The following is a 26,499-nucleotide window of genomic DNA, read 5'->3' as shown; positions in this document are numbered from 1 at the left end:
GTGAGATCGACAATTCTATGTTCGCTTGAATGGACAGTCCTCAAGCACGTACTACCAACCAAAAGAAGATTACGGACCAAGGGATTTGACAAAAAGCTGAATTTCTCCGCAGCCTCAAAACGCAGCCTGGTATTCCCATTTGCAGCCTCTACTGGTATATGCGAACAACATTGTGATGTACGGTTTTACTGGCGACTTTTAAAGGCTACTAAGATAATTAGCGTTTTCTGAGATCCCGCGGTGTGCCGCCTGTAGGGCAGTGTCCTTGGACCGCTTCTCTTCTGTTAATATGTAAATGATGTTTCCAAAGTCATACACCATTCGTATGTCTTGCTTGATGCGGATAACACAAAATGTTTTAACAATTGACCATCCACTCTTTGTGACGGCATTCTACTTCAACAAGAGTTATCCCCTTTTTCTGACTGGCCCCCGCAAAACAAACTGGTGTTAAACAGCGAGAACATGAAAGTGGTGCCATATACGTACAGTCTAGACAGATTCCGTACCAGCACACGCAAAGACATGCTCTCTCCGAATTGCCAGGTTACTGACCTAGGAGTCATCTGTGCTTCCAAACTCACCTTCTCGCCCCGCATAGACTAAGCGCGGTTTGCGCGCCCTCGGCAGATCAAATCGCCTCTCGAGAGAATTCATAAATGCAGCTCTATTTCTTAAGCAGTACACATTCCTCTACCGACCTTTGCTAGAATATGCCTCTGTCGTTTGGAACAGTAAACGCTTGTCTAACAAAGATCGAGTAGCCAATGTTGAGAAGGAAATTGCGTACATACAGCGATATCGTTGCACCGGGCAGGTGGGCCTTGAACAGCCTTGCTCTCAGTCCTTGCTCTGTTTAGACGACCTGCACTGCAGACGCACCAAAGCAGACTTATCCCATTTTTCAAAGCTGTAAGATGTCTTATTGAGTGTACAAAATATAAGTAGCATTAATTTACAAATTCCGCAAAAATAACTAGGGTGTTTTGACCTTTTCATGTATAGGCTGCGTATGTATATATTATACCCATTTTCACGGGCCCTAGCACAAAGACCAGCAGGCACATGGCCTGGGCACATTAAGAAAACTGATTGAATGATAATTTTAACAATAAACACTTACAGAAGTAACCTAGTCAGTGACATCGTCTATATTATATTTCTCATGTTGCTCTATATCCGTACTCTGTATAACACTGATGGCTCATAAACACCGCCGCCGTTCACATCTTGCCGATGTGCTGTCCTTTTCGCGTCAGGAAAAACGAGAAAGCATCTTCGCCTTGTCGCGCTTCACTCGCCGCACTGCTGCTTCGTGCCATCTGGGCAATTGGCGTAGAAAACGACTCTTGGTAGCCAAACATTGCCAAACGGCAAGAAGCCGTCAACATAAACGCTTCATTTTCACCAAAAGAGACATACAGATAGAGAGAAAAGAAAGCGTAAGCTTAAGATATTTCAAGAGACGTTTTCGGAGAGCACCGATTGGCGACATCTGCGACAGTTGCCATTGCTCTTGACTTCTTTTGAGTGTGTTTTCTTTTTTAGTGCGTCAAGGGCCTCGGTGGCGCCACAGGCACTTGTATTCTATTGTTGGCTTCGTAAAGCTTGTAGTGGCTGTAGATGTTGTCGACCCCTTCGTGACTTCTATGTGCAATAACGATTTCTAGTGCTCATTTTTTCGCAAGTGCGCTTCTTTATTTGCACTATGGCTCCTTTCAGACTTTCTAAATCGAAGCGTCGGGACATCGTTGCATCGTTACTAATCAATAGCGCTAGGCGTCAGAAAACTTTGCAGAGGGGCAGCGTATATGTGAGCAAATCGTTGAAAACAGTATGCTCTAAAGCATGCTGTATAGGAGGACATCTACCAAGTACAGCATGAAAATACAAATAAAGCTTCAAAAACCATTCTAGGCTTTGCTATAGAAAACATCAACGCAAGAACCGAGATCGAAAAGTAAGAATTCGGCAGATACACTTAAAACTGCTTACGTGGGGGAATGCGAAAGCATTATACCGTTTGTAGAGCTCGGAACATCATGAACGCGCTCATTTTATACATTCATGACGTGGCGCCACCTCATCCCCATTGGCTGCGCCATCACGTACCCACTAGGCCACACCTTTAGTTAGCCGGATGGTTGCGACGTGACGTGTGCAATGACGCAGGCACTAGGCACACCTTTAGTCAGTAAGAAACGTGGAGCCGCCGTGGCGTTAGGGAAGCGTGCCCCATCTGGCTCTACAACTGGCATCTGGAAACGTCACAGCCATCTAGGCTGACTAAAGGTGTGGCCTAGTGTGTGCGTCATTGGGCACGTGTCGGCGCAGACAATGGAGAGGAGGTGGCGCCACGTCATGAGTGTATGAAATGAGTTTAAAATAAAAAGCACGAATGTCCAATTGGGCGCTGCTGAGCGGTCCTTTCAGCTATGAACTCCTCGCGGGCAAGCACGTGCGTTGAGACGCTTGGTGCGTTTTGATTTGGCCTTACCGAGGCGCAGTTAGAACACAGGCTTGCGCGGACGAGGAACGTGCCGAAAAAGAAAAACATTTCAGCAAAGATACTATAATGCTTTTGAATTGTATGGAAGTTGAATTCTACGAATTATTTGTGTTAAACAAACAAGATTACAAGCGCGCTCATGCGGATAATATTCAGAATAGACATCGCTCACAAAACATTAGAACGAAAGACGTTGTAAATACATGACAAATGAGACTGACAACTTGGTATAAATTGAGAACAAAAGAAATTGTCAAAAGTCTAGAAGAGGTGAGCCATACACAGAGACCACAAGGGTTTAAAATATTTTTCTTGTTTTTTTGTGATTGCTGCTCTTTTTATGTTTGTCTTTTGTGTTTTTACTATTTTTATTTGTAGACGCGTGTTAGTATGTTTGTCTATTTGTGCAATGTGTGCAATGTTCTATGAGGAAGGGGGTAGCTTCAATTCCTAACTGTGCATTAGTATAGCCGACTGTAATGTAACTCACCTTCCCATTTATGTACAGCTATTTAACAAGAACAATAAAAAAGTTGTCGCAGTTTCACCTGAAAGGCAAAGCATCAATTGCGATAGCAAATTTGTAGAGAGCTATACGGAGTAATGATAGTAGCTTTATCAGCTGTATGAACTTGGACATGCAGCAGCACCGGCAACACGCGGAACTGTTGTCGACGCCGTCGGCGTTTTGCCCGCGTTCGCACAAAATGCGTGCGGCGTTGGTGACTGTAGCCAGAGCCTCTGATATAACTTGGTGCCGCAGCTAAACGTCGCCTCCCTTCCCTCCCCTCCCCCCCCCCCCCCCCCACCGCCTTTCGTGCGTCGGAAGAAGGCGCATTTGCTCTACATATATGGTGATTGTAAAGGAGGAAAGACACGCCTACTTCTGCGGCCCTTAAGGGAGCACGGCGCAGAACGCGCGTTTGTTCGCCGTGCGTTCACTCCCCGTGAAAGCGCGCGTCCCTCGCGCCCTTTCACTCGCACATACAGCGTTCGGCGCGCGGCGACGATTTCATCTCCATTGACGTCATACGGAACCTCACGGCGACGGCGACGGCAGAAATCTGCTTTGGAGTGTCCATATAATTGCTATCGCAATAAAACAAACACCCGCACTTGCTTGCATGCCAGTGGGCGCTAAAAGCAGCGCGTACTCTAGCACGGGCAAGCTCCCAGATTAATCCTTGTCCACTGCGCAGCATTGCAGTTTACACCAAAGTACAAACAAAAGCCTGGATGTACAGCGTTCATTGGCAGGCGGACGTATCTGCTTGCGTCTACGTTTGCAGACACACCAACGGCAACTGTATGCGAGGTCTCTGAATGCACGTCCAGTCAATTACCGTGCTCTGTACTGGGCAACAAAGAGGGTCCCCACAATGAGGCAATCAAAGGTCTGCCGGCAAACAGGCACCACGCCACCAGCGAAAAGCTGCGGGCGCACCGTTCCGGCTTGTATTCAACCAATATGAACTGCATGCTTGTGGGCCGGATCTTCCGCGTTCCAGCCATTCAATGGCGTGCAGCGCAATTAGCTCAGATCTGGTGCTGCTGAAAGCATTAATTTGCTTCGATTAGCAGACACGCGAAATGAAAGAGGGGTCGGACATGTGGTTGTTTTGTCACCACCACTTCTGGCCGCCTCCACTGTGTTGTAGCTTCGTTGCCAGCATCACTGCTCGTTGCAAATGTGGACAGATCTCAATGACAGGCTCGCCATTGTGCTCATTTACTCGAGAAGACGTTGTCAGCATCTTATCATCTGTTGTAAAATGATGTTGGCAAGAATATGAGGTGCTGGCTACTACTTGCATGGGCACCATGGTAATGTGTCAACATCACAAAGGAAAGAAAGTCATTATAACATCATCATCATCATCATCATCAGCCTATATTTTATGTCCACTGCAGGACGAAGGACTCTCCCTGTGATCTCCAATTACCCCTGTCTTGCGCTAGCTGATTCCAACTTGCGCCTGCAAATTTCCTACCTTCATCACCCCACCTAGTTTTTTGCCGTCCTCGACTGCGCTTCCCTTCTCTTGGTATCTATTCTGTAACTCTAATGGTCCATCGGTTATCCCTCCTACGCATTACATGCCCTGCCCAGCTCCATTTTTTCCGCTTAATGTCGGCTAGAATATCGGCTATTCCCGTTTCTTCTCTGATCCAAACCGCTCTCTTCCTGTCTCTTACCGTTAGGCCTAACATTTCTCGTTCCATCGCTCTTTGTGCGGTCCTTAACTTGTTCTCGAGCTTCTTTGTTAACATCCAAGTTTCTGCCCCATATGTTAGCATCGGTAGAATGCAATGATTGTACACTTTTCTTTTCAACGACAGTGGTAAGCTCCCAATCAGGATTTTGCGATGCCTGCCGTATGCACTCCAACCCATTTTTATTCTTCTGTAAATTTCTTTCTCATGATCAGGGTCCCCTGTGAGTAATTGACCTAGATAAACGTACTCCTTTACAGTCTCTAGAGGCTGACTGGCGATACTGAATTCTTGTTCCCTTGCCAGGCTTTTGAACATTGTTTGTCTTCTGCATATTAATCTTCAACACCACTCTTACACTTTCTCAGTGAAGGTCCTCAATCATTTGCTGTAATTCGTCCCCATTGTTGCTGAATAGGACATTGTCATCTGCAAACCGAAGGTTGCTGAGATATTCGCCATCGATCCTCACTCCTAAGCCTTCCAAGTCTAAGAGCTTGAATACTTCTAAGTATGCAGTGAATAGCATTGGAGAGATTGTGTCTCCTTACCTGACCCCTTTCTTGATAGGTATCTTTCGAATTTTCTGGCGGAGAACCAAGGTTGCTGTGCAATCTTTTTACAGATTTGCAAAGATACTCACGTATGCCTCCTGTACTCCTTGATTACGCAATGCCTCTATGACTGCTGGTATCTCTGCTGAATCAAGTGCTTTTTCATAGTCTGTGAAAGCCATACGGAGAGGTTGATTGTACTCCGCAGATTTCTCTATTACTTGATAGATGACATGGATATGATCCATCGTTGAATATCCCTTCCTGAAGCCAGCCTGTTCTCTTGGTTGGTTGAAGTCAAGTGTTGCCCTGATTCTATTCGAAGTTATCCTGGTGAATATTTTATACAATACTGAAAGCAAGCTAATGGGTCAATAATTCTTCAATTTTTTAACATCTCTCTTCTTATGGATCAGTATAATGTTGGCGTTCTTCCAGCTTTCTGGTACACTAGAAGTTGTGAGGCATTGCGTATAAAGGGCCGCAAGCTTTTAAAGCATGATATATCCTCCTCCTTTGATTAAATATCTTTCAAGGCCCTTCTAACTTCATTGCTAGTTATAGAAGGAGCCTCTGTATCCTGTTCACTACTTCGAATTAAAGTAGCTTGGCTACTCTGGACACTGTACAGGTCAGTATAGAATTCTTCCGCTGCTTTTACAATGTTATGGAAAATTGCTGATAGTATTACCCTGCTTATCTTTCAGTGCATACATTTTGCCTTGTCCTATGCCAAGATTTCTTCTCACTGATTTCATGCTGCATCCATATTTTACTGCTTCCTCAATCTTTTCCACGTTATAATTTCGAATATCCCTAATTAGTTCTTGTTGATCAGTTTCGACAGTTCAGCGAATTCTATCTGATCTCTCGAGTTTGACACTTTCATGTTTTGCAGTTTCTTTATTAGGTCCTTTGTTACTTGGGAGAGCTTACCTACTGGCTGCCTTGGTGCCTTACCTCCCACTTCAATTGCTGCTTCTGAGATCAGCCTAGTTATCGTTTCATTCATTGCCTCTGTGTTGTCTTCATCTTCCTGTTCTAAAGCTGCATATTTGCTTGCGAGCACCAGCCTTAATTGGTCTGCTTTTACCCTTACTGCGTGTAGTTTGGCCTGTTTCTTCTTGACTAATTTTATTCTTTCTGTCTTCAAATTGAGAAAAATCCTAGACCTCACTAACCTATGGTCATTGCACTTTACCCTACCCAACACTTCTACATCCTGCACTATGCTGGGATCGGCAGAGAGTATGAAATCTATTTCATTCCTTGTTTCTCCATTAGAGCTTTTCCAGGTCCACTTGCTGTTGCTGCGCTTCCTGCAGAAGGTATTCATTATTCGGAGCCCATTTCTTTCCGCGAATTCTACCGATATCTATCATCTAGTGTTCCGAGAATCAATGCCATAGTTGCCAATTGCTTGCTCACCAGCGTGCTTTTCCCCCACTTTTGCATTGAAGTCGCCCATGACTACAGTATACTGAGTTTGCACCTTTCTCATTGCTAATTCAACATCTTCATAATAGTGTACGTTCGATTTCTTCATCATCGTGACTGGAGGTTGGGGCGTAGGCTTGTACTACCTTCATTCTATACCTCCCATTCAGCTTTATTACGACGACTGCTACTCTCTCAATAATGCTGTAGAATTCATCAATGTTGCCCGCTACGTCCTTATGGACTAGAAATCCTACCCCGAATTCTCTCTTATCTGGAAGACCTCTGTAGCAGAGGATGTGGCCAATAGTCAGCACTGTATAAGCCTCACCAGTTCTTCTAACCTCACTAAGGCCAATAATATCCCAGGCAATACCTGATAATTCTTCAAATAGCCCTGCTAAGCTAGCCTCACTCGATTGCCTAGCAACCACCTCGCGGAGTGGCGCGTGCTTCGCCTCCTCTCCGTGCCGTGCACATGCTGCCTTGACATGAGACGTTAAGGAGAGGGAAGGAGAGCATGCGCGCGGCGCGCGCTATGCTCGGGAGAGAGAAAGAGAAAATGAGAGCGAGAGAGAAATTTTAACAGCACCAATGAGGCAACGCGCAGAGCTGCTGCCGACGCCGTCCACGTTTCTCCGTTTCCCCGCGTTCGTGCCGAAAGCGCGCGGTGCTCGTGACTGCAGCAGGCGCCTCTGGCGGCGGCTGGGCAGGTTTAGACCAGCCACGCCCCGGAGAATGTCGATGCGCTGCTTGGCCGGACGTCAACGGGAGATAACGCTCGGAGCCACCACGACGGCGGCGGAACTCTCGTTGACTATCTGGAGAGTACATGTAGCCTTGACATGGAACGACCAAAGAAGATCCGGACACACGAAGAAAAAGCCGTTCATCTTGAAGCGTGTCGCGCGGCCAAGCGAGAATCTCCGCGTCGGCGGCGAGCCGATTCGAAATACCGTGCCTAGCAGCACTTAGCATTTCCTAGCAAAACTTAGCCAAGCCTAGTAAAACCTAGAAGCTAGGTCGATCGCCATTTCCGCTGTTTACTCCAGCCTTGCACCACGAGTGCGAGCTGCCCACGTATTTTTTTTTCTTTTTTAGGTGTTTATTTACTCCAGATTACCACTGATATCAAATTGCCGCTCCGCGCATGACATACCTAATATATCCGAACTTTCTTGGACGTTGTCGCCAATTAGATAGTGAAAGAGGCGTAGTCGACCAGAAAGCGTGCGCTTCGCGAATATCGTAGGAAGTTCTCGAATGTACTAGACCTTAAACGATTACTCTTAAATTTACAGGGAAACGTGTATAAACAACCGACGGACTTGGCCCGTGAGTTTAGATTCGACGCTATTGTTGTAATTTTAGCTTTTCTTGTCTCGCGAGGCAGAGTTAGCTTAACAACTGGTTCGATTCCTAGGGCCCAATAACGTAGAACTATTTCATTCTGAATTTATTCCAACCTCCTGACGTCAAATTTACGCAACCGCCGACGCAAACGCCGGGCAGTGACTTCGCAGCGGTATTTGAATAGCCCAGTTGGGGAACGCTACGGGCGTTCACGTGCTGCAGGCGCTGCACATGGGCTCCAGTGAATTTCGCTGTTTCCTGCGAACAAAGCTCTCAGACACCCTAATTTACCCACCGTGGTTGCTCAGTGGCTATGGTGTTGGGCTGCTGAGCACGAGGTCGCGGGATCGAATCCCGGCCACGGCGGCCGCATTTCGGTGGGGGCGAAACGCGAAAACACTCGTGTACTTAGATTTAGGTGCACGTTAAAGAACCCCAGGTGGTCCAAATTTCCGGAGTCCCCCACTACGGCTTGCCTCATAATCAGAATTGGTTTTGGCACGTAAAACCCCATAATTTAATTTTTTAACACTCGAATTCTTGTCAGTTAGACCACCCTCAAGACTTCTGGGTCCCACCTAGGCGGACAGAAGCCGTGAGCATCGTCTTTTTTTTTTTCTGTGTGTGTATATCAGCGGTTTCAAGTCTTCGAAGTGGCGCCGCCAAGTTATAGGCCTAACGCAACCGCATGATCGGTGAGCGGGTTGGTCTAGCGCGCCACATTTCAAGTGACATGTCAGCTCAGACGAGCCCTTCTGCGCCGCAGAGCGACACGCACGCATCGTCGCTCCTCCTCAAAGCAAGCCTGAAGGCTGTTGCACATGCTGCGACTGGTGCGAAGAAAATCGGTGCGATCGCACGCGTCGCAATGCGATTTTTGAGAGCTCAATTCACATGATCGCGATTTCAACAATGCGACTGAGGCGACGCCCAGGGTTGCTCTGCGAAATTTTGTGGCATAACGCGTGTAATTTTTCAAATATAATGGAAACACCTGTGCGTTACAAAATTATTGACCAGTCTTTATTAGAAGAAAATAATACGCGTGTTTCGTGTTTTAAAAACGATTTCAAGTTTATTTTGTTTTGGAATGCGCAGCAGCGGTTTATGAAGTTCAATACGAGGAGACGTGGCGGACGTAAACAGCTGGTCGCAGCTGGTCGTTAAGCGCTGTGTGCTATCTCGTGTGTCTTTTAGGCCCGTGTCGCTCTTCCCGCGATACATCAAATTACAAGAGGACCTATCAACAAGCCCAATAGCTGTTGTCATCACATATGCAGTATTCGGAATTTGGCTGCAGCGAAGTCGTCATGTCAACGCAGAGACCGTCGCGCTACCCGTGCTTATCGTCACCTTCTGAAAAAATGATGTTTGTATATTGCTCGTAATTGCGCATAAGCGGTTCCTGCTCCTAGCAATATTCTTGCACCAAACTTAGCAGCAAGCACCAACCCAAAAGCTCACGTCTGTCCCTGAAGGAAGCCGCAAATGATTTGTGTGTAATTACTGAACGTGCAATAGAATTTGTGTTGTGAACTTTAATCTTAGCGCCAGCCTGGCTCGTCCGTCGCGGCGCGCATGCTGTAATTATTCACACAAGTGCTCTATGAATATCTGGAAAGGCGTTAAAGCCGACACTACATTTTTTAGGAGCTGCAGTCAATTGTGTACGTAGTATCATATCATTCTGACAGACAGGAGTGTCGTCTACTTTCTCGTCGTGTTTCTCGCGCTGTCAGTCTGCTGTGAATCTGTATCAAGAAGCTTAAGTTAATATGCTGCAGTACGTTGCGCAGCCGTGTAGCCCCACGGCTAACATTAAATACCTTGTTAGGAGTACGTTTGTTTGTCTAAGGACAAAATCGAACGCCAGAACTTTGTATTCATAGTGTCAAGTGCACACCTTCTACCTGCTTCAGGACATTATCTTAAGAGCGAGGCTGAAAACCCCAGATAACCAAAAACATATGCAACTGGAGCAGGTGCTATGGTTCCTTTCCTGAAAATGAAAGCCAGCATCCCAGTCTGTTAAGCTAGTCATGTACTTAACCTATATTAGACCAATGTTAGAGCATGCTGATTGGAGCCATTTCAAACTATATTATTTGACCAAAATAAGAAAGTACAAGGAAAGCATCAAGGTACAATCTAATATGCATGGTATTCCCGAACCGATTGTATTAGCAAAACTTTATGCCTCCCGGAATTGCCTGCGGTAACCAAATGCTGACAACAGTGGAAGCTCATTCCCTGTGTTGCTGTTGAAAAGCTGCTCGAATGATAACAGACTACACATGTTCTGAGAGAAAGTGAGGGGCACTGACAATATCTCTAAGCTTTTGTATGAGCTTTCACCTTGAACAAGAATGGAATAAAAATATTTACCTTTGCAATCCTCAGAATCCATACATTCTAAAATTTTTGAGGAGACCATATTAAATTTTTAAGACATAGACAATAAAAAGTGTGCCTAAGTACAAGTACACGCTGAACACACTTGAGTGGCTGAGTGGCCAGCTGCGAATGCACAAGCGTCAATAGCTGCTACCTCGAGGTAACGTACTGCTAGATTCCACGTGTATTTCTCCTATAGCCCATGTACCTGGCAAGGTGAATGGTTATGCGGGGTCGTTGCAGCATTAGCCTGCGCTTTTTCTTTCATTTTTTTTTGCAATAGGTGGGGGCCAACTGATTCCGTCTGTTTATGTATTCAGCATTTGTGTGCATCTTATGTGCATGTGTTTGTATCATGTTCTGATTGTTGTACATGCAGTGATGCAAGCATATTTTTTTAATATATTGCACCACAGTCATTTATTCAACTTTGTGTTGAACTACAAAATGTGGCGACCCAGTAATGGCCAAGATAGCCAGCAGGATTGGCAAAAAATATGATGCAGATCCAATGCGCTTGCTTGAATTGGCATGAGGCAAAGCTTTCACGCAACGGTCAGTTAAACTCCAGAAAATTAGCTGCAATGTGTACAGTTGTCCTTATTTCATCCAATACAACACATATGCAATGTTTGCTCATCCACCGCACAGGTCACATAATGTAATGTATACATAGCTTGGTGAACTCAGTCAAACGTTGGCTCACTAAGGCTTCGAACTAACCACGAGTCTGAGTTCGTGTGAGCCTGACTGAGTGGAATTTTGGTGAATACGAGTAAGAGCAAGCTCGATTCAGTAAACTTTTGGTGAATATTGTCACGTGGTAGTCACAGCAAGCTCAGCTGAGTATAATTTTGGTGAATGTGAGCCAGAGCAAGCTCGGCTAAGTACATTTTGGTGAATATGGGTCACAGCGAGCTCGCCCGAGTATACTTTTGGTAGATTTAAGTCAGAGCAAGCTCGGCTAAGTAGAATTTTGGTGAATATGAGTGAGGGCAAGCTCGCCTGAGTAGAATCTTTGTAAATATGAGTCAAAGCAAGCTCAGCTGAGTATACTTTTGGTGAATATGAATCAGTGCTAGCTCACCTGAGTACAAGTTTGATCAATATGAGTCAGAGAAAGCTCGGCTAAGTAGATTTTTGTTGAATATTACTCAATGCAAGCTCGCCTGAGTAGAATCCTTGTGAATATAAGTCAGAGGTCCGAGTATAATTTTGGTGAATATCAGTCAGAGCAAGTTCGGTTAAGTAGATTGTTGGTGAATGAGTCACAGCAAGCTCGCCTGAGTATAAGTTTGTTGAATATCAGTCAGAGCAAGCTCGGCTGAGTAGAATTTTGGTGAATATGAGTCAGGGCAAGCTTGCCTGAGTAGAATTTTATTGAATATGAGTTAGAGCAAGCTCAGCTGAGTACAATTTTGGTGAATATGAGTCAGAGCAAGCTCGGCTAAGTAGAATTTTGGTGAATATGAGTCAGAGGAAGCTCGTCTAAGTAGAATTTTAATGAACATTGGTCAGAGAATACTCAGGTGAGTGTAATTTTGGTGAATATGAGTCAGAGCATGCTCGGGGTGGAGCAAGCCGGAGGGCGGAGCAAGGGGGGAGCAAGCCTTATCCGCCACCATGGAGGTGGCGGATAAGGTCCGAAAAATCACGCATCTGCTGCTAGTGGACACGGCATACGCGGATAACGCATGCGTGGCAGCCCCCGAAGGATTATCACGGGGAGTCATACATGATATTGAGACCAGCACCCCTCCCCCGCAAGAACTAATGGCCCACCTTCGCGTGCACACGCAGGGGGTGAAGATCTTATAGGCAAGAATGCTAGGCAGAAGCAAAATAGCCGTCATAACATTCACCTGGTTTATATACTATTACGGAAAAAATACGCCCGTGTACTTGCGTTGTAGTGCACGTTAAAGAACCCCAGGTGGTCAAAATTATTCTGGAGCCCTCCACTACGGCGTGCCTCATAATCAGAACTTGTTTTGGCCCGTAAAACCCCAGAAAGAAGAAGTATGTACTATTACGGAGGAGAAATGGAATGTCACGTCTATAAACCCGCCCAACAAATCTGCCACCTGTGCTGCAACGTCGGACACAGATCATATGTACGTCCCACACCAAACGCCCAGGTATGCAGGCTCTGCGGGACTCCCAACACCACTGAGGACCACAACTGCGCTATATGTTGTACCCTAGCTATGCGGTGGAGCACAACGCACCGGAGACCGCGAGTGTAAGAAGCGGCTCAAGTTTGACAGACTCCGCCAAGCAAGGAACAGGACCAGGCTGAGCAGGGCGGACCAACCAAAATCCCCCACTCAGAAGCACCGAAGAAGGTTCAGCTCAGAGAGGGATGCCTCCACAGACAGCTACTCCCGCTCCCGCTCTGCCTCCCCCTCACAGGCCAGACCACCACTACGGCCACCAACACCACCACCGCAGCCATCAGGAGAGGCAAGCAGCCCTAAGCAAGGGGCCAAGACTCCACTACCAGGCAAGGTGATCCCAGGCCCTAGCCAAAAGACCCCAGGACTAGCCAAGCAGCTACAGCCCACTGGACCACAAAACAAACAACAGGTGAGCTTGGCAGCAGCAGCCTCCAAAAATAATTTTATTAACAATAATAATAACGCGGACATGCAAGCTCTCCGCGCCGAAATTTCCCAGTTAAAACCAACTATTAACAATCAGGGGTAATTGTAATCAGGGGTAATAATAATCAGGGCTAACAATCAAGACAGGGGTAATTGGAGATCACAGGGAGAGGCCTTCGTCCTGCAGTGGACATACATATAGGCTGATGATGATGATTAACAATCAGGCCAAAACTATCGCCGAACTAAAACAGAACCCCCCCCCCCCCCCCCCCCCCCCCCCCCCCGCGTGCGGCCACTGTGCTACCACTGACTCCCAAAGTTTAGCTAGCAATCCCGCCATGCGAAAGGCGGAAGAACGCGATCTAAACAATTCCTCTAGTGATGCAGGCACCGACCTTAAACGGCTCGAGCTCCTAATTACCTCCTTTGCTTCCCGCGTCGAGCAACAGCTACATCATCAACAACAGCTGCATAACATTAACTCCAGGCTCGACGCCATCGAGAAAGAAGTTGACAGCTTTGATACCCGCTTAAGCCGCGTTGAATCCACAACCCTTGCCGCGCCGGGCAGACCCAGGCCCAAGCTGGCGTCCCCCTATGAAAGACCTACCACAGCACCCAACGCTGCAACTGGAGTGGCACCCTTACCCTCCGACCATGGCGACAAGACCAGAAATTAAAATCTGGCAATAGAACTGCAGGAGAATCCGTCAAAAACGCTGTAGCTTCCTGCAGTATATAAAATCACAGGACCCTCCGGATGTGATAGCCCTCTAGGAAATGGGATTCCAGGTTAGGTTAGCTGGATACAAAGCTTTTATTACCACACATAAACCACAGTACACAGCCACTTCTGTCCAACGCGACTTTTCGGTATTAGAACATGCCTTTAGCGACATAGGCATAGATGATGTCCTCCTTGAACTACTCCCCCGTAGCAGAACAGGCTCTAGCCTGTTCATTCTAAATTTGTATAGCCGCCCCGCACAGCACAGACAGAATTTCGGCCCCCTATTTACGCGCGTCGCTAGACTTGCTGGCCGGCATGGCCTCATTGTCGTGGGAGACTTTAACGCCCACCACACAACATGGGGCTACCACTGGAGTACATCAAAGAGCAACAATGTCCGTACCCGCGCGCAAAATAACAAATTCACATTATGAAAAGACCCCCTTGCCCCAACGAGGATAGGATCTAGTGTCGCGGTAGACACATCACCCGACCCCACCTTCGTCCGCAATGTCCAAACTCCGCAATGGACCAACACCGGGGAGACCCTCGGTAGCTACGATCATTGCATCCTAATTACTATAGTCCATACATGCCCACAAAGCCGAAAGGGCAAACAGAATGCGCAAGTCGAGTGGGACCGGTTTCGCAGCTTACGGAAACAAACCGCACCGGACACAATCACAAACATCAGCAATTGGACACAAGCGTTACTTGAGGATGTAAGCACCGTCACCTCCGTTATGCCGAAGGAGGCGGGCCTGCATGAAATACTCGGCTGCTTCTCTTGTGGGAAGCCCGCAGCAGCATTTTAAAACGCTGGAAAACACGAAGATTAAATTAGAAACTTCGAAAGAACGTAGCCCTGCTCGACAGAGAAATAGAGGCCCATGCACAGAAGCTTTCTCAGCAGCAGTCTGAACAGATAAGTAACGACACGCAGGGAAAACTCGGCATGGAGAACACCTTGCACCTACTGAGACACCTCATAGACCCCACCAAAAGTAAATCTGCACAAAGTGAAAATCTCACTAAAATAGCGCACCAATACCCAGGCACCGACTCTGACCTCCTTAGAGGCGAACAATTAGAGGCGAAGTGCATTTATTACACCCCATCCACCTCTCATCCGGACTACAACGGAAAGGCGAACCCCAACTTAGATGCTCCTATACTGGAGGCTGAGGTCCGCGCAGCCCTACAACAACTCAGTGCCGGATCAGCCTCCGGCCCAGACGAGGTAGCAAACAAGACACTCCGGAATTTGGACGACAGGCCCGTCAGTGCCTTCACTACGTATCTGAGCACTTTATGGGACAACGGTCAAGTACCTGAAATGTGGAAGCATGCCAAAATTATATTCATCCCCAAGCCAGGCAAGAAATTAGATTTGGATAACCCGAGACCGATTTCTCTCACATCATGTGCAGGGAAGGTAATGGAACACGTTATCGTAAACCGGATGCAGAAATACATCGAAGATAATAATCTGTTCCCTGCCAACATGATTGGCTTTCGACAGGAACTATCCACACAGGATATCATGTTGCAAATCCAGCAAATTTTGAACACTAACATCAGGGGCGGAACCAAGGCAATCTTGGGCCTCGACCTCACAAAAGCGTTTGACCGAGTCAAACACTCCTAAATTCTCAGTCGGCTTCAAAACTTAGGTGTGGAAGAGAAGGCCTGCAGGTACATCCGTACCTTTCTCACCAACGGAACGGAGGAACTGCATCTTGACGACCTTAGATCCAAAACCATAAGGTTAGGAAGTAGCAGAACACCACAAGGATCGGTTCTGTCCCCTTTCCTGTTCAATGTTGTCGTGTCCCTGCTTCCCAGGATACTTTACCATATCCCCAATCTCCACTACTGTCTCTACGCGGACGACATAACCTTTCGGGTAAATAGAGAGAATGACGCCTATGTTGAGGAAATCCTGCAAGAAGCAGTCATACGGACGCTGGTGTCCTCACAAATGTGCGAACTGACGTGTCAACCGCAAAAATCAGAGGTTCTCCTGCTACGCGGTCCCATCCAGGTACAGAAACAGCACAGTGCCCCCCCCCCCCCCCCCCCCCGCAGAATCAAAATCTTGGAGGGGGCACAACCAATCCCACAGGTGAAAACCATCAGGGTTCTGGGCTACTTAATTCAAGACAACGGATTAAATACCAAGACCATAAACAAACTCGACACACAGGTACAGCAAACACTTCGCTTACTGCACAGAATTTCTAATACCCATTCAGGGCTAAAGGAGCTGTAGGCTGAGCTCATTAGGCTGGTGCCTATGTGCTGTATATATATATATATACAGCTTTATTATAAGCCGTATATTATACACAACCCCTTAACTTAACCTACGATGTATGGAAAAAATAAGGTAGAATGTATTATACGGAAGGTGTACATGGCTGCCCTTTGCCTTCCTGTATATACATAAATCGAGAAACGCCTTGCACTAGGGGTGCACAGCACCCTCGATAAGCTCGTCGAGGCTCACCGCATAAACTATAGTATGAGCGTCTCTCACGATGCGCTCCAGGTAGAACAATCCTGCAAAAAGCTGGAATACAGTACGAGACATTGATGTCCCCCAAAGTCAGTATAGACTCTCTATACCGGAAAGACATCCGCGTACTACCAACACCACCTCACCGCAAAATACGCGTCCCTCACCGCAAATACTACCCTCACCGCAAAATACGCGTCCTACCCACCATGAGGAACGCAGGGTAGCCAGCGCCCAAGCACTCCACAAAGAATATTGTAATAAGGCAGATGTAGTCTATGTAGATGCATCGCCATATAAAGCCCGTAGTGCACACGCCGTGGTCGTGGTAGACTACAGAAGTGCTATCACATCCGGAGGCACAATTCAAACCCACAACACTGAGTGTACGGAGGAGGTAGCCATCTTCCTCGCCATCACCGCTTCCAACTGCAAGATTGTAATCAGCGACTCCCCAAGACAGCGCTTCGTAATTTCTCCAAAGAGCGGATCTCCCCCGAAGCTTATAACATCCTGAAACGAAACTCATATCGGCGCCCCGTCATGATCATCTGGGCACCGGCGCATTCCTCACTGCCCGGGAACAAAGTGGACCACTCCTTCGCGCGAGATTTTACCGACCGTGCGTTTGGTCACGATGACCTGGCATCGGTGAAGGATCGGATGGTCTCCTTCCAGGAGATCACCACCCACTATTGCCTCAGCAGGAAGCTGCAGGCGACCAATCTCTAGGTAAGGGACAAGAAGCCACTTTGCGGAGATTGCCAAACGGGCACCTTCGCCAACTTAAAGCTATACTCCAGGATTTATCCCGGGGAATACTCTGAAGTCAACCCCTGGTGCCACGAGAGACGAGCGGACATTAACCATATGATATTGGCCTGCCCGGCCAACCCCCCGTCGCGAGGGCTCGCAATTTAAAATACAGAGGACTGGGAGGATGACCTGCTCAGCTGCAACCCAGACCAACAACATCTGGTCGTCCAACGGGCTGAGGAGGCCGCCAGGACCTGCGGGCTCCTGGCCGCTGAGTGACCTTTTAATCCTTGTTGCAAATAAAGTTTAAGTTATAAGTTATACGAGGTCACTTTTGTTTGTTTTCCAAGCGAATAGCAATGCGTACTTTGCCAGTTTGTTTGGCTGACAAAAGTCGAGGAGCGGGAAAGGGTTTCCGTGGGGCCGAGCTAGTGCAGCGACAGCTGATAACCGGGTGAGGAGTATCGTGCTGGCGTCTGCGATTGGTCCGCTTCCCTTTGCTTAGCTTTATATGGCTGGTCAAAAATGGCGGGGGCTTGCAACGGCGACTTACAAATGACGCTAAAATGGATCCTGAGCGAAGAAGAGTTTCCAGAGCAGCTTCGTGTATACGTGTAATTATTATTATTATTATTATTATTATTATTATTATTATTATTATTATTATTATTATTATTATTATTATTATTATTATTATTATTATTATTATTATTATTATTATTATTATTATTATTATACACAAAGAAATCCATTCTCGCCGGCAGCGCCGAGCAGCCAGTGCCAGAGTGATCGGCGGGCAGCCATCTCTCATTCCCTTCGGAACGGGCAGTCTCCGGATTTTCCGCGGAAACTTTAGTTTGGTTCCGCATATTAATGCATCTTTATTGCGTACACGTCACATTAGCGTGATTGGATTTCGTGGTTGTGTGACGTCGTGTGACAGACAAGTGAAGTGGGCGGTGCCCGAAAAGGTTTGCCCTATTATATCGGAGGTCTAATGGCGAAAGAGGCATAAAATCAGGAATAATATTTTCTATTGTTCGGCTTTATCATGCATAATTAGTGAGTACACATCATATCAGTTGGGTCGTTTTCACAGTTTTCGATGGACAGGCGAAGTGGCCGTGTCCAGAAAATGTTTTACCAATCCTGATAGGCTAACGACAGAAATGGAATAGAAACAGATTGGAATAGGTGTACAGTCAGCCACAAAAGTTTACGGACCACGGGATCTCAGAAAACGTTCAATTGCCGAGCAGCCTGTAGCAGTAGCCAGTCAAACTGTATACGACAATGTTGTTAGCGTATTCTAGTCGAGGCCCAAATTTCAAATACCAGGCTGCATTGTGAGGCTGCGGAGATATTCAGCTTTTTCTCAGATTTCGTGGTCAGTAATGTTTCGTGGTTGACTGTGCGTCATAGCGCCCCTAATTCAAACTTTCGGCACTGTTTCATTCCTTACTTTAACTAAACAACGTGACAATATACTGAACGATGTCGTAATCGAAGGCAAGAACTGGGTGCGTCGTTAACATGAAGCGAGCAAATCGAGGGTGCCGAAACGTCTGGTATGGCAGACGGTCGCATGCAGTTAACTGGGCAGAGTCGTGCAAAGCAGTTTCGCCAGCATCTTTTTTTTTTTTTCTTCGCTCGATTAATTTCCGCGGCAGAATAATCCGGTTGCGCCATTCGGTTTTCGTCTGCTTCGCTCGCTCCTTTATTTTGTCATTACCGCCGGGCACGTTTGGAAGCGGGAATGTTCGCGAGCGAAACGCAAATCGTCGGCTGTGCTAATTAGAGAAAAGAATGGGTCATTAATCACAGCTAAGCGAAAATCGTTTCTACGGCGCACAGTGATAAGTAACATGCTGAGGGCGGATATAGCAACCAAAAGGTGCCTTCGTTGAGCAACCGTTCTCCCTTTCTTAGTCCTTCTGTCTGGTTCAGCATGCTTGTCGTGATGCCGCCAGTATCAAACGTCTCGATACCATGATGCCACGAAGAAACAGGGCCCATGTTTACAAAACGTCCTTACGCTAGGAATGTTCGTGAGAGCGTACGTCACTCAACTGCGATGTTGCACATTTCATTAGCCAAGGTGGCCGGTGAATGACGTGCACTACAAAGAAAAAAAACGTCCTTGAATTCTACCCTAGGTTTTCTTACAGACATGAGATGAAATGCCGCAGTTCGCACTTCCCACCGCAATCAAATGAAAATTTGGCGCGCTTCATGGTTCCCGTGGTGGGTACACTTTTATGACTGGCGGATATAGCAACGTGTGGTAAATGCACATCTTTGGGTTATGCTGCAGTCTCTATTTCTCTCAGCTCAAGCCTTCCCTTCTGAGTCATCGACGCAGACACGAAGAATGGAAGAGGGCGCACATTGTGCTATACGTGTGGACATGTTCTGGAGCAGTAAAACGAAAATTAAAATTAAATTATGGGGTTTGACGTGCCAAAGCCACGATCTGATTATGAGGCACGCCGTAGTGGGGGACTCCGGAAATTTTCGACTTCCTGGGGTTCTTTAACGTGCACCTAAATCTAAGTACACGGGTGTTTTCGCATTTCGCCCCCATTGAAATGCGCCCGCCGCGGCCGGGATTCGATCCCGCGACCTCGTGCACAGCAGCCCAACACCATAGCCACTGAGCAACCACGGTGGGTAGAGCGGTAAAACGAACGTTTGCCTGCACCGAGAAGACATACAATTTTTCCAAGGAAACAAACCCTGTTCTTCGGGAAACAATCTCGTTGGTCTCTGCTTCGGCTTGCGTGCAGGAGCAAGCTTTTGTCTATTGCGGAATTCTCTTTTTCTTCAACATACGTAGTCCCGTTTAGAGCATTACACCACTATGCGGTACCATGCAAACATTCCTTTACGTAGAAAAATCTTCACTTAGGGGATTCGTACATAAACTAGCTTGGTAGACCCCGAAAACGTAGTTGACATAAGTGGTGTGAGCTATGTGTGTCCGCGTAATTTAGTGTTGCCAGTCGCTCATTTCACTTTAAGACGACAAAACAAATTGAATAATTGCTTCATTAAGTAAATCTTGGCTCTCCATGATTCAGAAAAAGCGAACTCTCGAGACAAAGCGAAAAAAGCATATTGCGATTTTCTTCGGATTCGAACCTGTATCACGCGGGATTGGAAGCAACTTACTCAGCCACCGCTGTATCGGCACTATTCTGAGACACAAAGCGGTGACATCTTGTTTTTCAAGTGCCTACCATGCCTCGAAGCATTGCTATACGTGTAAACATATTAATACTGGTCTTCGTTTAGGCACAATTTCTTTGCGACAGAATGGGTAGCCGGTAGGTAACAGCAAGTGTGACAAAAGACAGAGAAGGGGTCTGCAACTCATTGAATTCCAGACGCTTAATTAAGTTACTTTTCTTCCGCTTTCCCCAAACAAACGCGATGAACTTAGACACTGCGAATCACTGCACGTAATTCACGTGTCAGTGTGCGTTCAACGCAAATATACAAGAGAACATGAGGGACAGGGAGGAGTCACCTCTCCGTGTTTCGGTGGCCACGTCGTAAAATGAGCGCGCGCTTCGTTTACTGGCGATTTCGCGAGTCGACATTCTCCGCATTCACAGTTGTGTGCTGGAATAACTTCTCAGTGAAGCGAGACATCATGTGAAATCCGTAATACAGTTATAAAATGATTAGGAGTCTTCAGCAATTCATCTAGTTCTTACACCATTTACTGTTACATTTACTGTATCATTTACTGTCACAGCGGACGGTACTATCTTCTAAAGAACAATTTCTCATTGTTGCATAGAACCGCAGCCTCCTCGGCCGCTTCAGTATTTCTTGCTATGGCCTCCAAGATATGTGTACCGATTCCGCGACTTTCAGAGTATGTGTTGGGTGCTACACTCTGCCCTAAGTAGCCAGCGCCAAGAGAGAAAGAAAATAAGAGATTAAAGGCAGAGCGGTTAACCAGAGTGACTGTCGCGTTGGCTATTCTGCACTGAGGGAGAACGGGAAATGACGAGAAGAAGGTATAAAAGAATCTTCCCACACAAGCATCCGGCTCTTAATCACATGTCGCTTATTGCTGTACGAGTACGATTTCGAATCGCGCTCGTCAGCGAAATTTATTTCTTCTCCATATGGCGAAGCTGAAGACGAGGAAGTGCCCTGACAACGACGATGGCATGACAGCCGTCGGCTTGACAGATGGGCAAACCAAACACAGCCCTTAACGCTTGTCACAGAAAAATGGGTTTGGTGCCAATGCGCTCACGTGTCCGCGAGACGCCGGCTTTGGCATCGCTGGGTCGTGGTCAGACGCAGTGCACTACACCGCTGCGTGCAGCGCCGGGTTCATGACAACTACATGTAACATTGGCACCGTCCCTTCTTAACACAAATTACCTGCAAAACATTACATTGCAATGCACTACGCATTGCACGTAACGCCTTACCTGCATAATTTTTTTTTCAATAGACGGCTTGCACGTTGCGCATGATCCGAAGCTTTCGTTCCTCCTATTTGAGCACATCCACGCTTACTCCTCACACCATTATGCATCATTTGCGTCGTGAGCTGGTCGCATCATCTGTAGGCCTATTTGAGAACTACATCATTGTAGAAGTAGGGAGCGAGCGAAGATAAAGAAATGTAGAAATAGAAGAAAGTGGAGGAAAGGGTAAGCAAGGAAAACAAAAGGGCAATGAATTGCGGGGGTGGGGAAATATATATTGAAGGCTTGAATTCTGACGTCTGTGTCAAAAAAAGAAGAGGCTTTTGAAGTGCACTTGTGGGAAGACGTCTGGTTGAATATCTCCCACATATTTATGTCTTCGCCGGTAGAGCACAGACGATGTCACCGAACGCTGCTTGCGCGATCTTTTCTCGCGCGCGGAGCTGCGTGCCTTGGCGCCACTTCGTTGTCGTCGGTTAAACACCGATAGCCCACCATCGTTCGATGGCGAGCGCGCCTCGACGGAGCAGAGCGGGCGAAAGGAATCACCTGCTGCCATGCTAGAGCGCAAGGTGTTGCGTGAGAGGAGAAGGAGAGGATAAGGTGTTGCGTGAGAGGAGAAGGCCGCGTAACCGGCCACCGGCGGCGGCATCACCGCGACTCGAAACGGCTATTGGAATGAGCCCATAACATCTAACGCTGTAAAAATGGTGAGAAGCCTGTGGTAGCCTGAGTGGCGGTATTATACGCGTACGTCCCAAAATGGAGGACGTCGTGCTAATTGGAATGATCACACGCAACGTACATTGTGAGCACGTCACCAAGAGTGCGGTTGAACCGTTACGTTAGACCGTTAGTCTGTTGGTGATTACTCCGTATAGGTGCGGTGAATGGTGCGGCACGCTGCGAGTAGCTCATTAATAACGTCAGACAAGAAGACACAACCTGGGTCGCTGAGTAGTTCTCGCAGTGCGCCATGCGATAAAATGAAATGATGTAAGATGAACGCGGCGACATCGCGAGCAGCAGCCGAAGCAAGTGCAGTAGTTTCGGCGTCAATTATAACAACGATTTCTGTTAGCAGTGCATGGAAGGGGCCCCTAAAGGTCGACGCCAACTCAGTCAAAAGGACGTGCAGGACACGGTTTAAAGGTTGCAGTGGGCCTGTCGTATGAAATGTCTTGCGTCGCTGACAGGCTGCACATGACCGAATGTATTTGCATAGATAAAAATACTTGCCGCACGAGTCGTACCGCTTGTGGAGCCGCTCGTAGGTTTTCAGGACGCCAGCATGAGCTTGTTGTGGGTCGGCGTCGAAATACGTGGATATGTCGGAGCGCAAATGGCGAGGGATGACTAGCAGCCAATTGCGACCGTCTGGCTCTAAGTTTCGGCGGTACAAGATGGTGCCCCGTAGCACGAAATTGGTGGCTTGGCGCCGAAGGGCCCGAGGGGTGCAGTCGTTGAAGAAGTGGTGAGAATTTCAATGAGAGACGAAATCCACGGATCTTTTCTCTGTTCAGAAGGCATGTCAGCAACAGTAACCGTAGCAACCGGTCACTCCCTGGATGAAGATGGCGTTTCGTCCGATCGGAAGGGTGATCGGGAGAGCGCATCTGCGTCACAATGTTGACGCCCGGAGCTATAGATGACGAGAATGTCAAATTCTTGGAGTCGAAGAGCCCAACGTCCAAGACGTCCCGACAGGTATTTCAGTGATGCAAGCAAACACAGCGCGTCGTGGTCTGTCACAACGTCGAAGGGATGGCCATACAAGTAAGGGCGAAATTTGCTTAAAGCCCAACGCGGGGCTATAAAATCAATAAATTGATAGTACGCGTTTAATAGTAGATACGCTCGGCGTTTTTATGAATGCGCCGAAACAGGCAACGGCAAAACGGAGCGAGCCCGAGCACCAACAACAAACGTCTTATTCTTCGTCTTCTGCTGGTGCCCGTATTTCTCACTACAATCACTCCCCGGCGAAAAAGGAGCCATCCTGGCGACCTATGGAACAGGCAGCACTGGTGGGTCGTAGTGCGGCTTCAGTCTATCGATATGAACAGTTTCGCGTCCGCGACGCCGTTGGTCCGTAGATGGGTGAATAGGCTCAATGACGTAGTTGACTGGGGATGCCTGTCGGAGAACCCGGTAAGGGCCGGCGTACTTTGAGCTGAACTTTGTTGAAAGGCCGGGAGTAGAGGAAGGAACGCGGAGCCATACCAGCGTTCCAGGTGAATATGATGTAAAACACAAGCCTGCGTCGCGACTATGTTTCTGGCTGGCCTGATCTTGCGCGTTAAGTGAGCGGGCAATCTGACGACATTCTTCGGCATAAGTGGCGGCTTCGGATAGAGGAGTAGATTCGGAAGCGTCGGGGCGATACAAAAGAATCGTGTCCATAAACGAGGAAGGTTCGCGAGCATAAAGAAGAAAGAAGGGAGAGAATGCCGTGGTAGACTGAGTGGCGCTATTGTAAGCATACGTAACAAAGGGAAGGATGCGGTCCCAGTTAGTGTGGTTAGCGGAAACGTACATGGCGAGCATGTCGCCGAGAGTACGATTAAAGCGTTCAGTCATACCATTCGTTTGCGGATGATATGCGCTTGTTGTTCTATGGACAATGTTGCATTCCCGGAGGAGGGCTTCTACAGCTTCGGAGAGGAATGAACGACCACGGTCACTCAGTAGCTCGCGAGGCGCACCATGTCGAAGAACAAGGTTTCGAAGGATGAACAAGCCGACTTCACGTGCTGAGGCCGCCGGAAGCGCTGAAGTTTCGGCGTAGCGCGTGAGATGGTCCACATACAAGCGTATAAATTTTGATAAAGAATAATGTTTAATTTGTTAGAGGTCAACTATAATTGCCACTAGTGACTAGTGAAGTAATAAGCAATATACAGAGTGTTCATATTGACACGTGTACTTGTTTATCTTTCCCCGGTGACCGCTTTTCACCGGCTAACAAATGTTAAGGTGGTGGTCCCACTCCGGCGGCACCAGCTCCCCGCTTCGAGTACTTTTGGAGCAACCGTGGTGGCTCTTCTACTTAGGATATAAAGTTGTCGTATATGCCATAAAAAAGCCTAATTCTTGTAGATTCCAACTATTTATATTATAAAGAAATTGAATAATGTTATTCAGAAATAAATGTTCAAGATCAAGCATGATATACATGGTTTTTGCGAAATGTGTCTCAGTTGTGACCACATTTAGAAGAAACTACCGCATTTACTGCATTGCGGCTTGCTCAGTAGCTTTAGGACATATTTATCTATTTCCTAGACGCTGCAAAATAATGTTGAATTTTTACTTTTTGGATAATTTGTCGGTGGTGTACTCAAAAGCTGGTGCTGCCGGACCGCCACCTTAAACGTTATCGCTCGACGCAGGAAGCGCCTGCATGTATCGGAATTTTCTCGAACGTTATCGATGCTTCTATCCGTTGTCAGTTGCCACCGACGCTTATGCAATCTGATTGTATGAGCGACGCCAATTGTCTAGTACCTTCTGGAAGACACGCGGGTACCAGAGATTACTCTGGAACCTTCGATGACTCATGTATAAAAGCCGACGCGCTTCGCCGCTGATCAGATTTCGACGATCGCCGATTGTGTTCGCCGCTATCGTTGTGCTTCGAGTGAAACTTGCTTTTGTGGGCACAGGCTCGCCCAATAAAAAGTCCGTTTCGTCATTCACAGTTTTGCGACTGTTTTCTTCATCGTAACTACTACGTGACAACTACTACGGAATTTTTAAAAATCGCCTGTGGCAGGTAGCATAATTCTTATCGTTGAGCGGTGGACATTGGTAGCACGAGCAATCGAAAGACATATTCAACCAATTAACAAAAATTGACTAATGAACTTCTTGGTTAATTACTTTATGACACATATCGCAATTTACGAATTGTAGCCGGTGAGTTTGCAAGACGCATCTACTTGAAATGAATTTCCAGGATGACACCAGTTTCGAGATACTATTTCTCAAAGTGTGGGACGAAATACATGGACGTTACAGTTACTTTTGTGCTTCAATGCATTTTGGTAAAAAATTAAGTGGAACAACAGTGCATTTTTACGGCGAGTATGATGGCGCATATCTCCAAACTGGTGTCATTCTGGAAATTCATTGCAAGTGGATACGCCTGACAAGATCACCGGCTACAATTCGTAAATTGTTATATGTGTCGTAAAGTAATTAACTAAGAAGTTAATCAGTGATTTTTTTTAATTAGTTGAATATGTGTTTCGATTTCTCGTGCGAATTTGTGCCTCATCGAATAACCCAGCTCAATGATAAAATTATGCCACCTGCCACAGGCGATTTCTAAAAATTCCGTAAAACTTAAAAATGAACACCCTGCATGTTAAAAATGGCACTTACTGAGGAGGGTGGGCATGGAGGAAGGAGAAATTAGAAGATATCATCGCAGCACGACTGACATGAAGTAACGGCGCAACACGTGATCGCCACATCAGAGCGCGTGGTAGGTTTAATGCTGCCGGGTGCAGGGCAGTAGCGCAGCTGAACGGGTGCGCACTGATTTGAAACTGCTGCGAACCAAACATTATCGGCCAATACGTTGTCACTCAGGGTCACGTGTTGACCCTACTGCGAAATAAAAAGCGAAGGAAATCGCTTGACGGTGAGTTCGCTTGCCAAGACTAGCTGCCTCACGTAATGCTCTCGCCTAGTTTATTTCTTCCTCCACGGGGGCGGCCTCTCTCCGGGCCCCAGGCAGCCTGTGTGACGTGCGCGTAAAGCGGGGAAGCGCTTGGCCAGCTCGACATGACTCGGGAAAACAGTCGACAGTCGCTCTTAGTCTTCGTAGCCGCGCGGTCGTTGCTCGTACTCCGCATTCTACAGTACGATTTCAAAATTTTCACGCCACTTTAGTCACTGTCTGGAAAACGATTAATCGAACTGCTTTAATAGATTAAACCGAGTAAATTAAAGGTACACATCGATGAC

Source organism: Dermacentor silvarum, chromosome 2 (genome assembly GCF_013339745.2).
Source record: "Dermacentor silvarum isolate Dsil-2018 chromosome 2, BIME_Dsil_1.4, whole genome shotgun sequence".
Taxonomy (NCBI): Eukaryota; Metazoa; Arthropoda; class Arachnida; order Ixodida; family Ixodidae; genus Dermacentor; species Dermacentor silvarum.
This window is presented reverse-complemented; position numbering follows the sequence as displayed.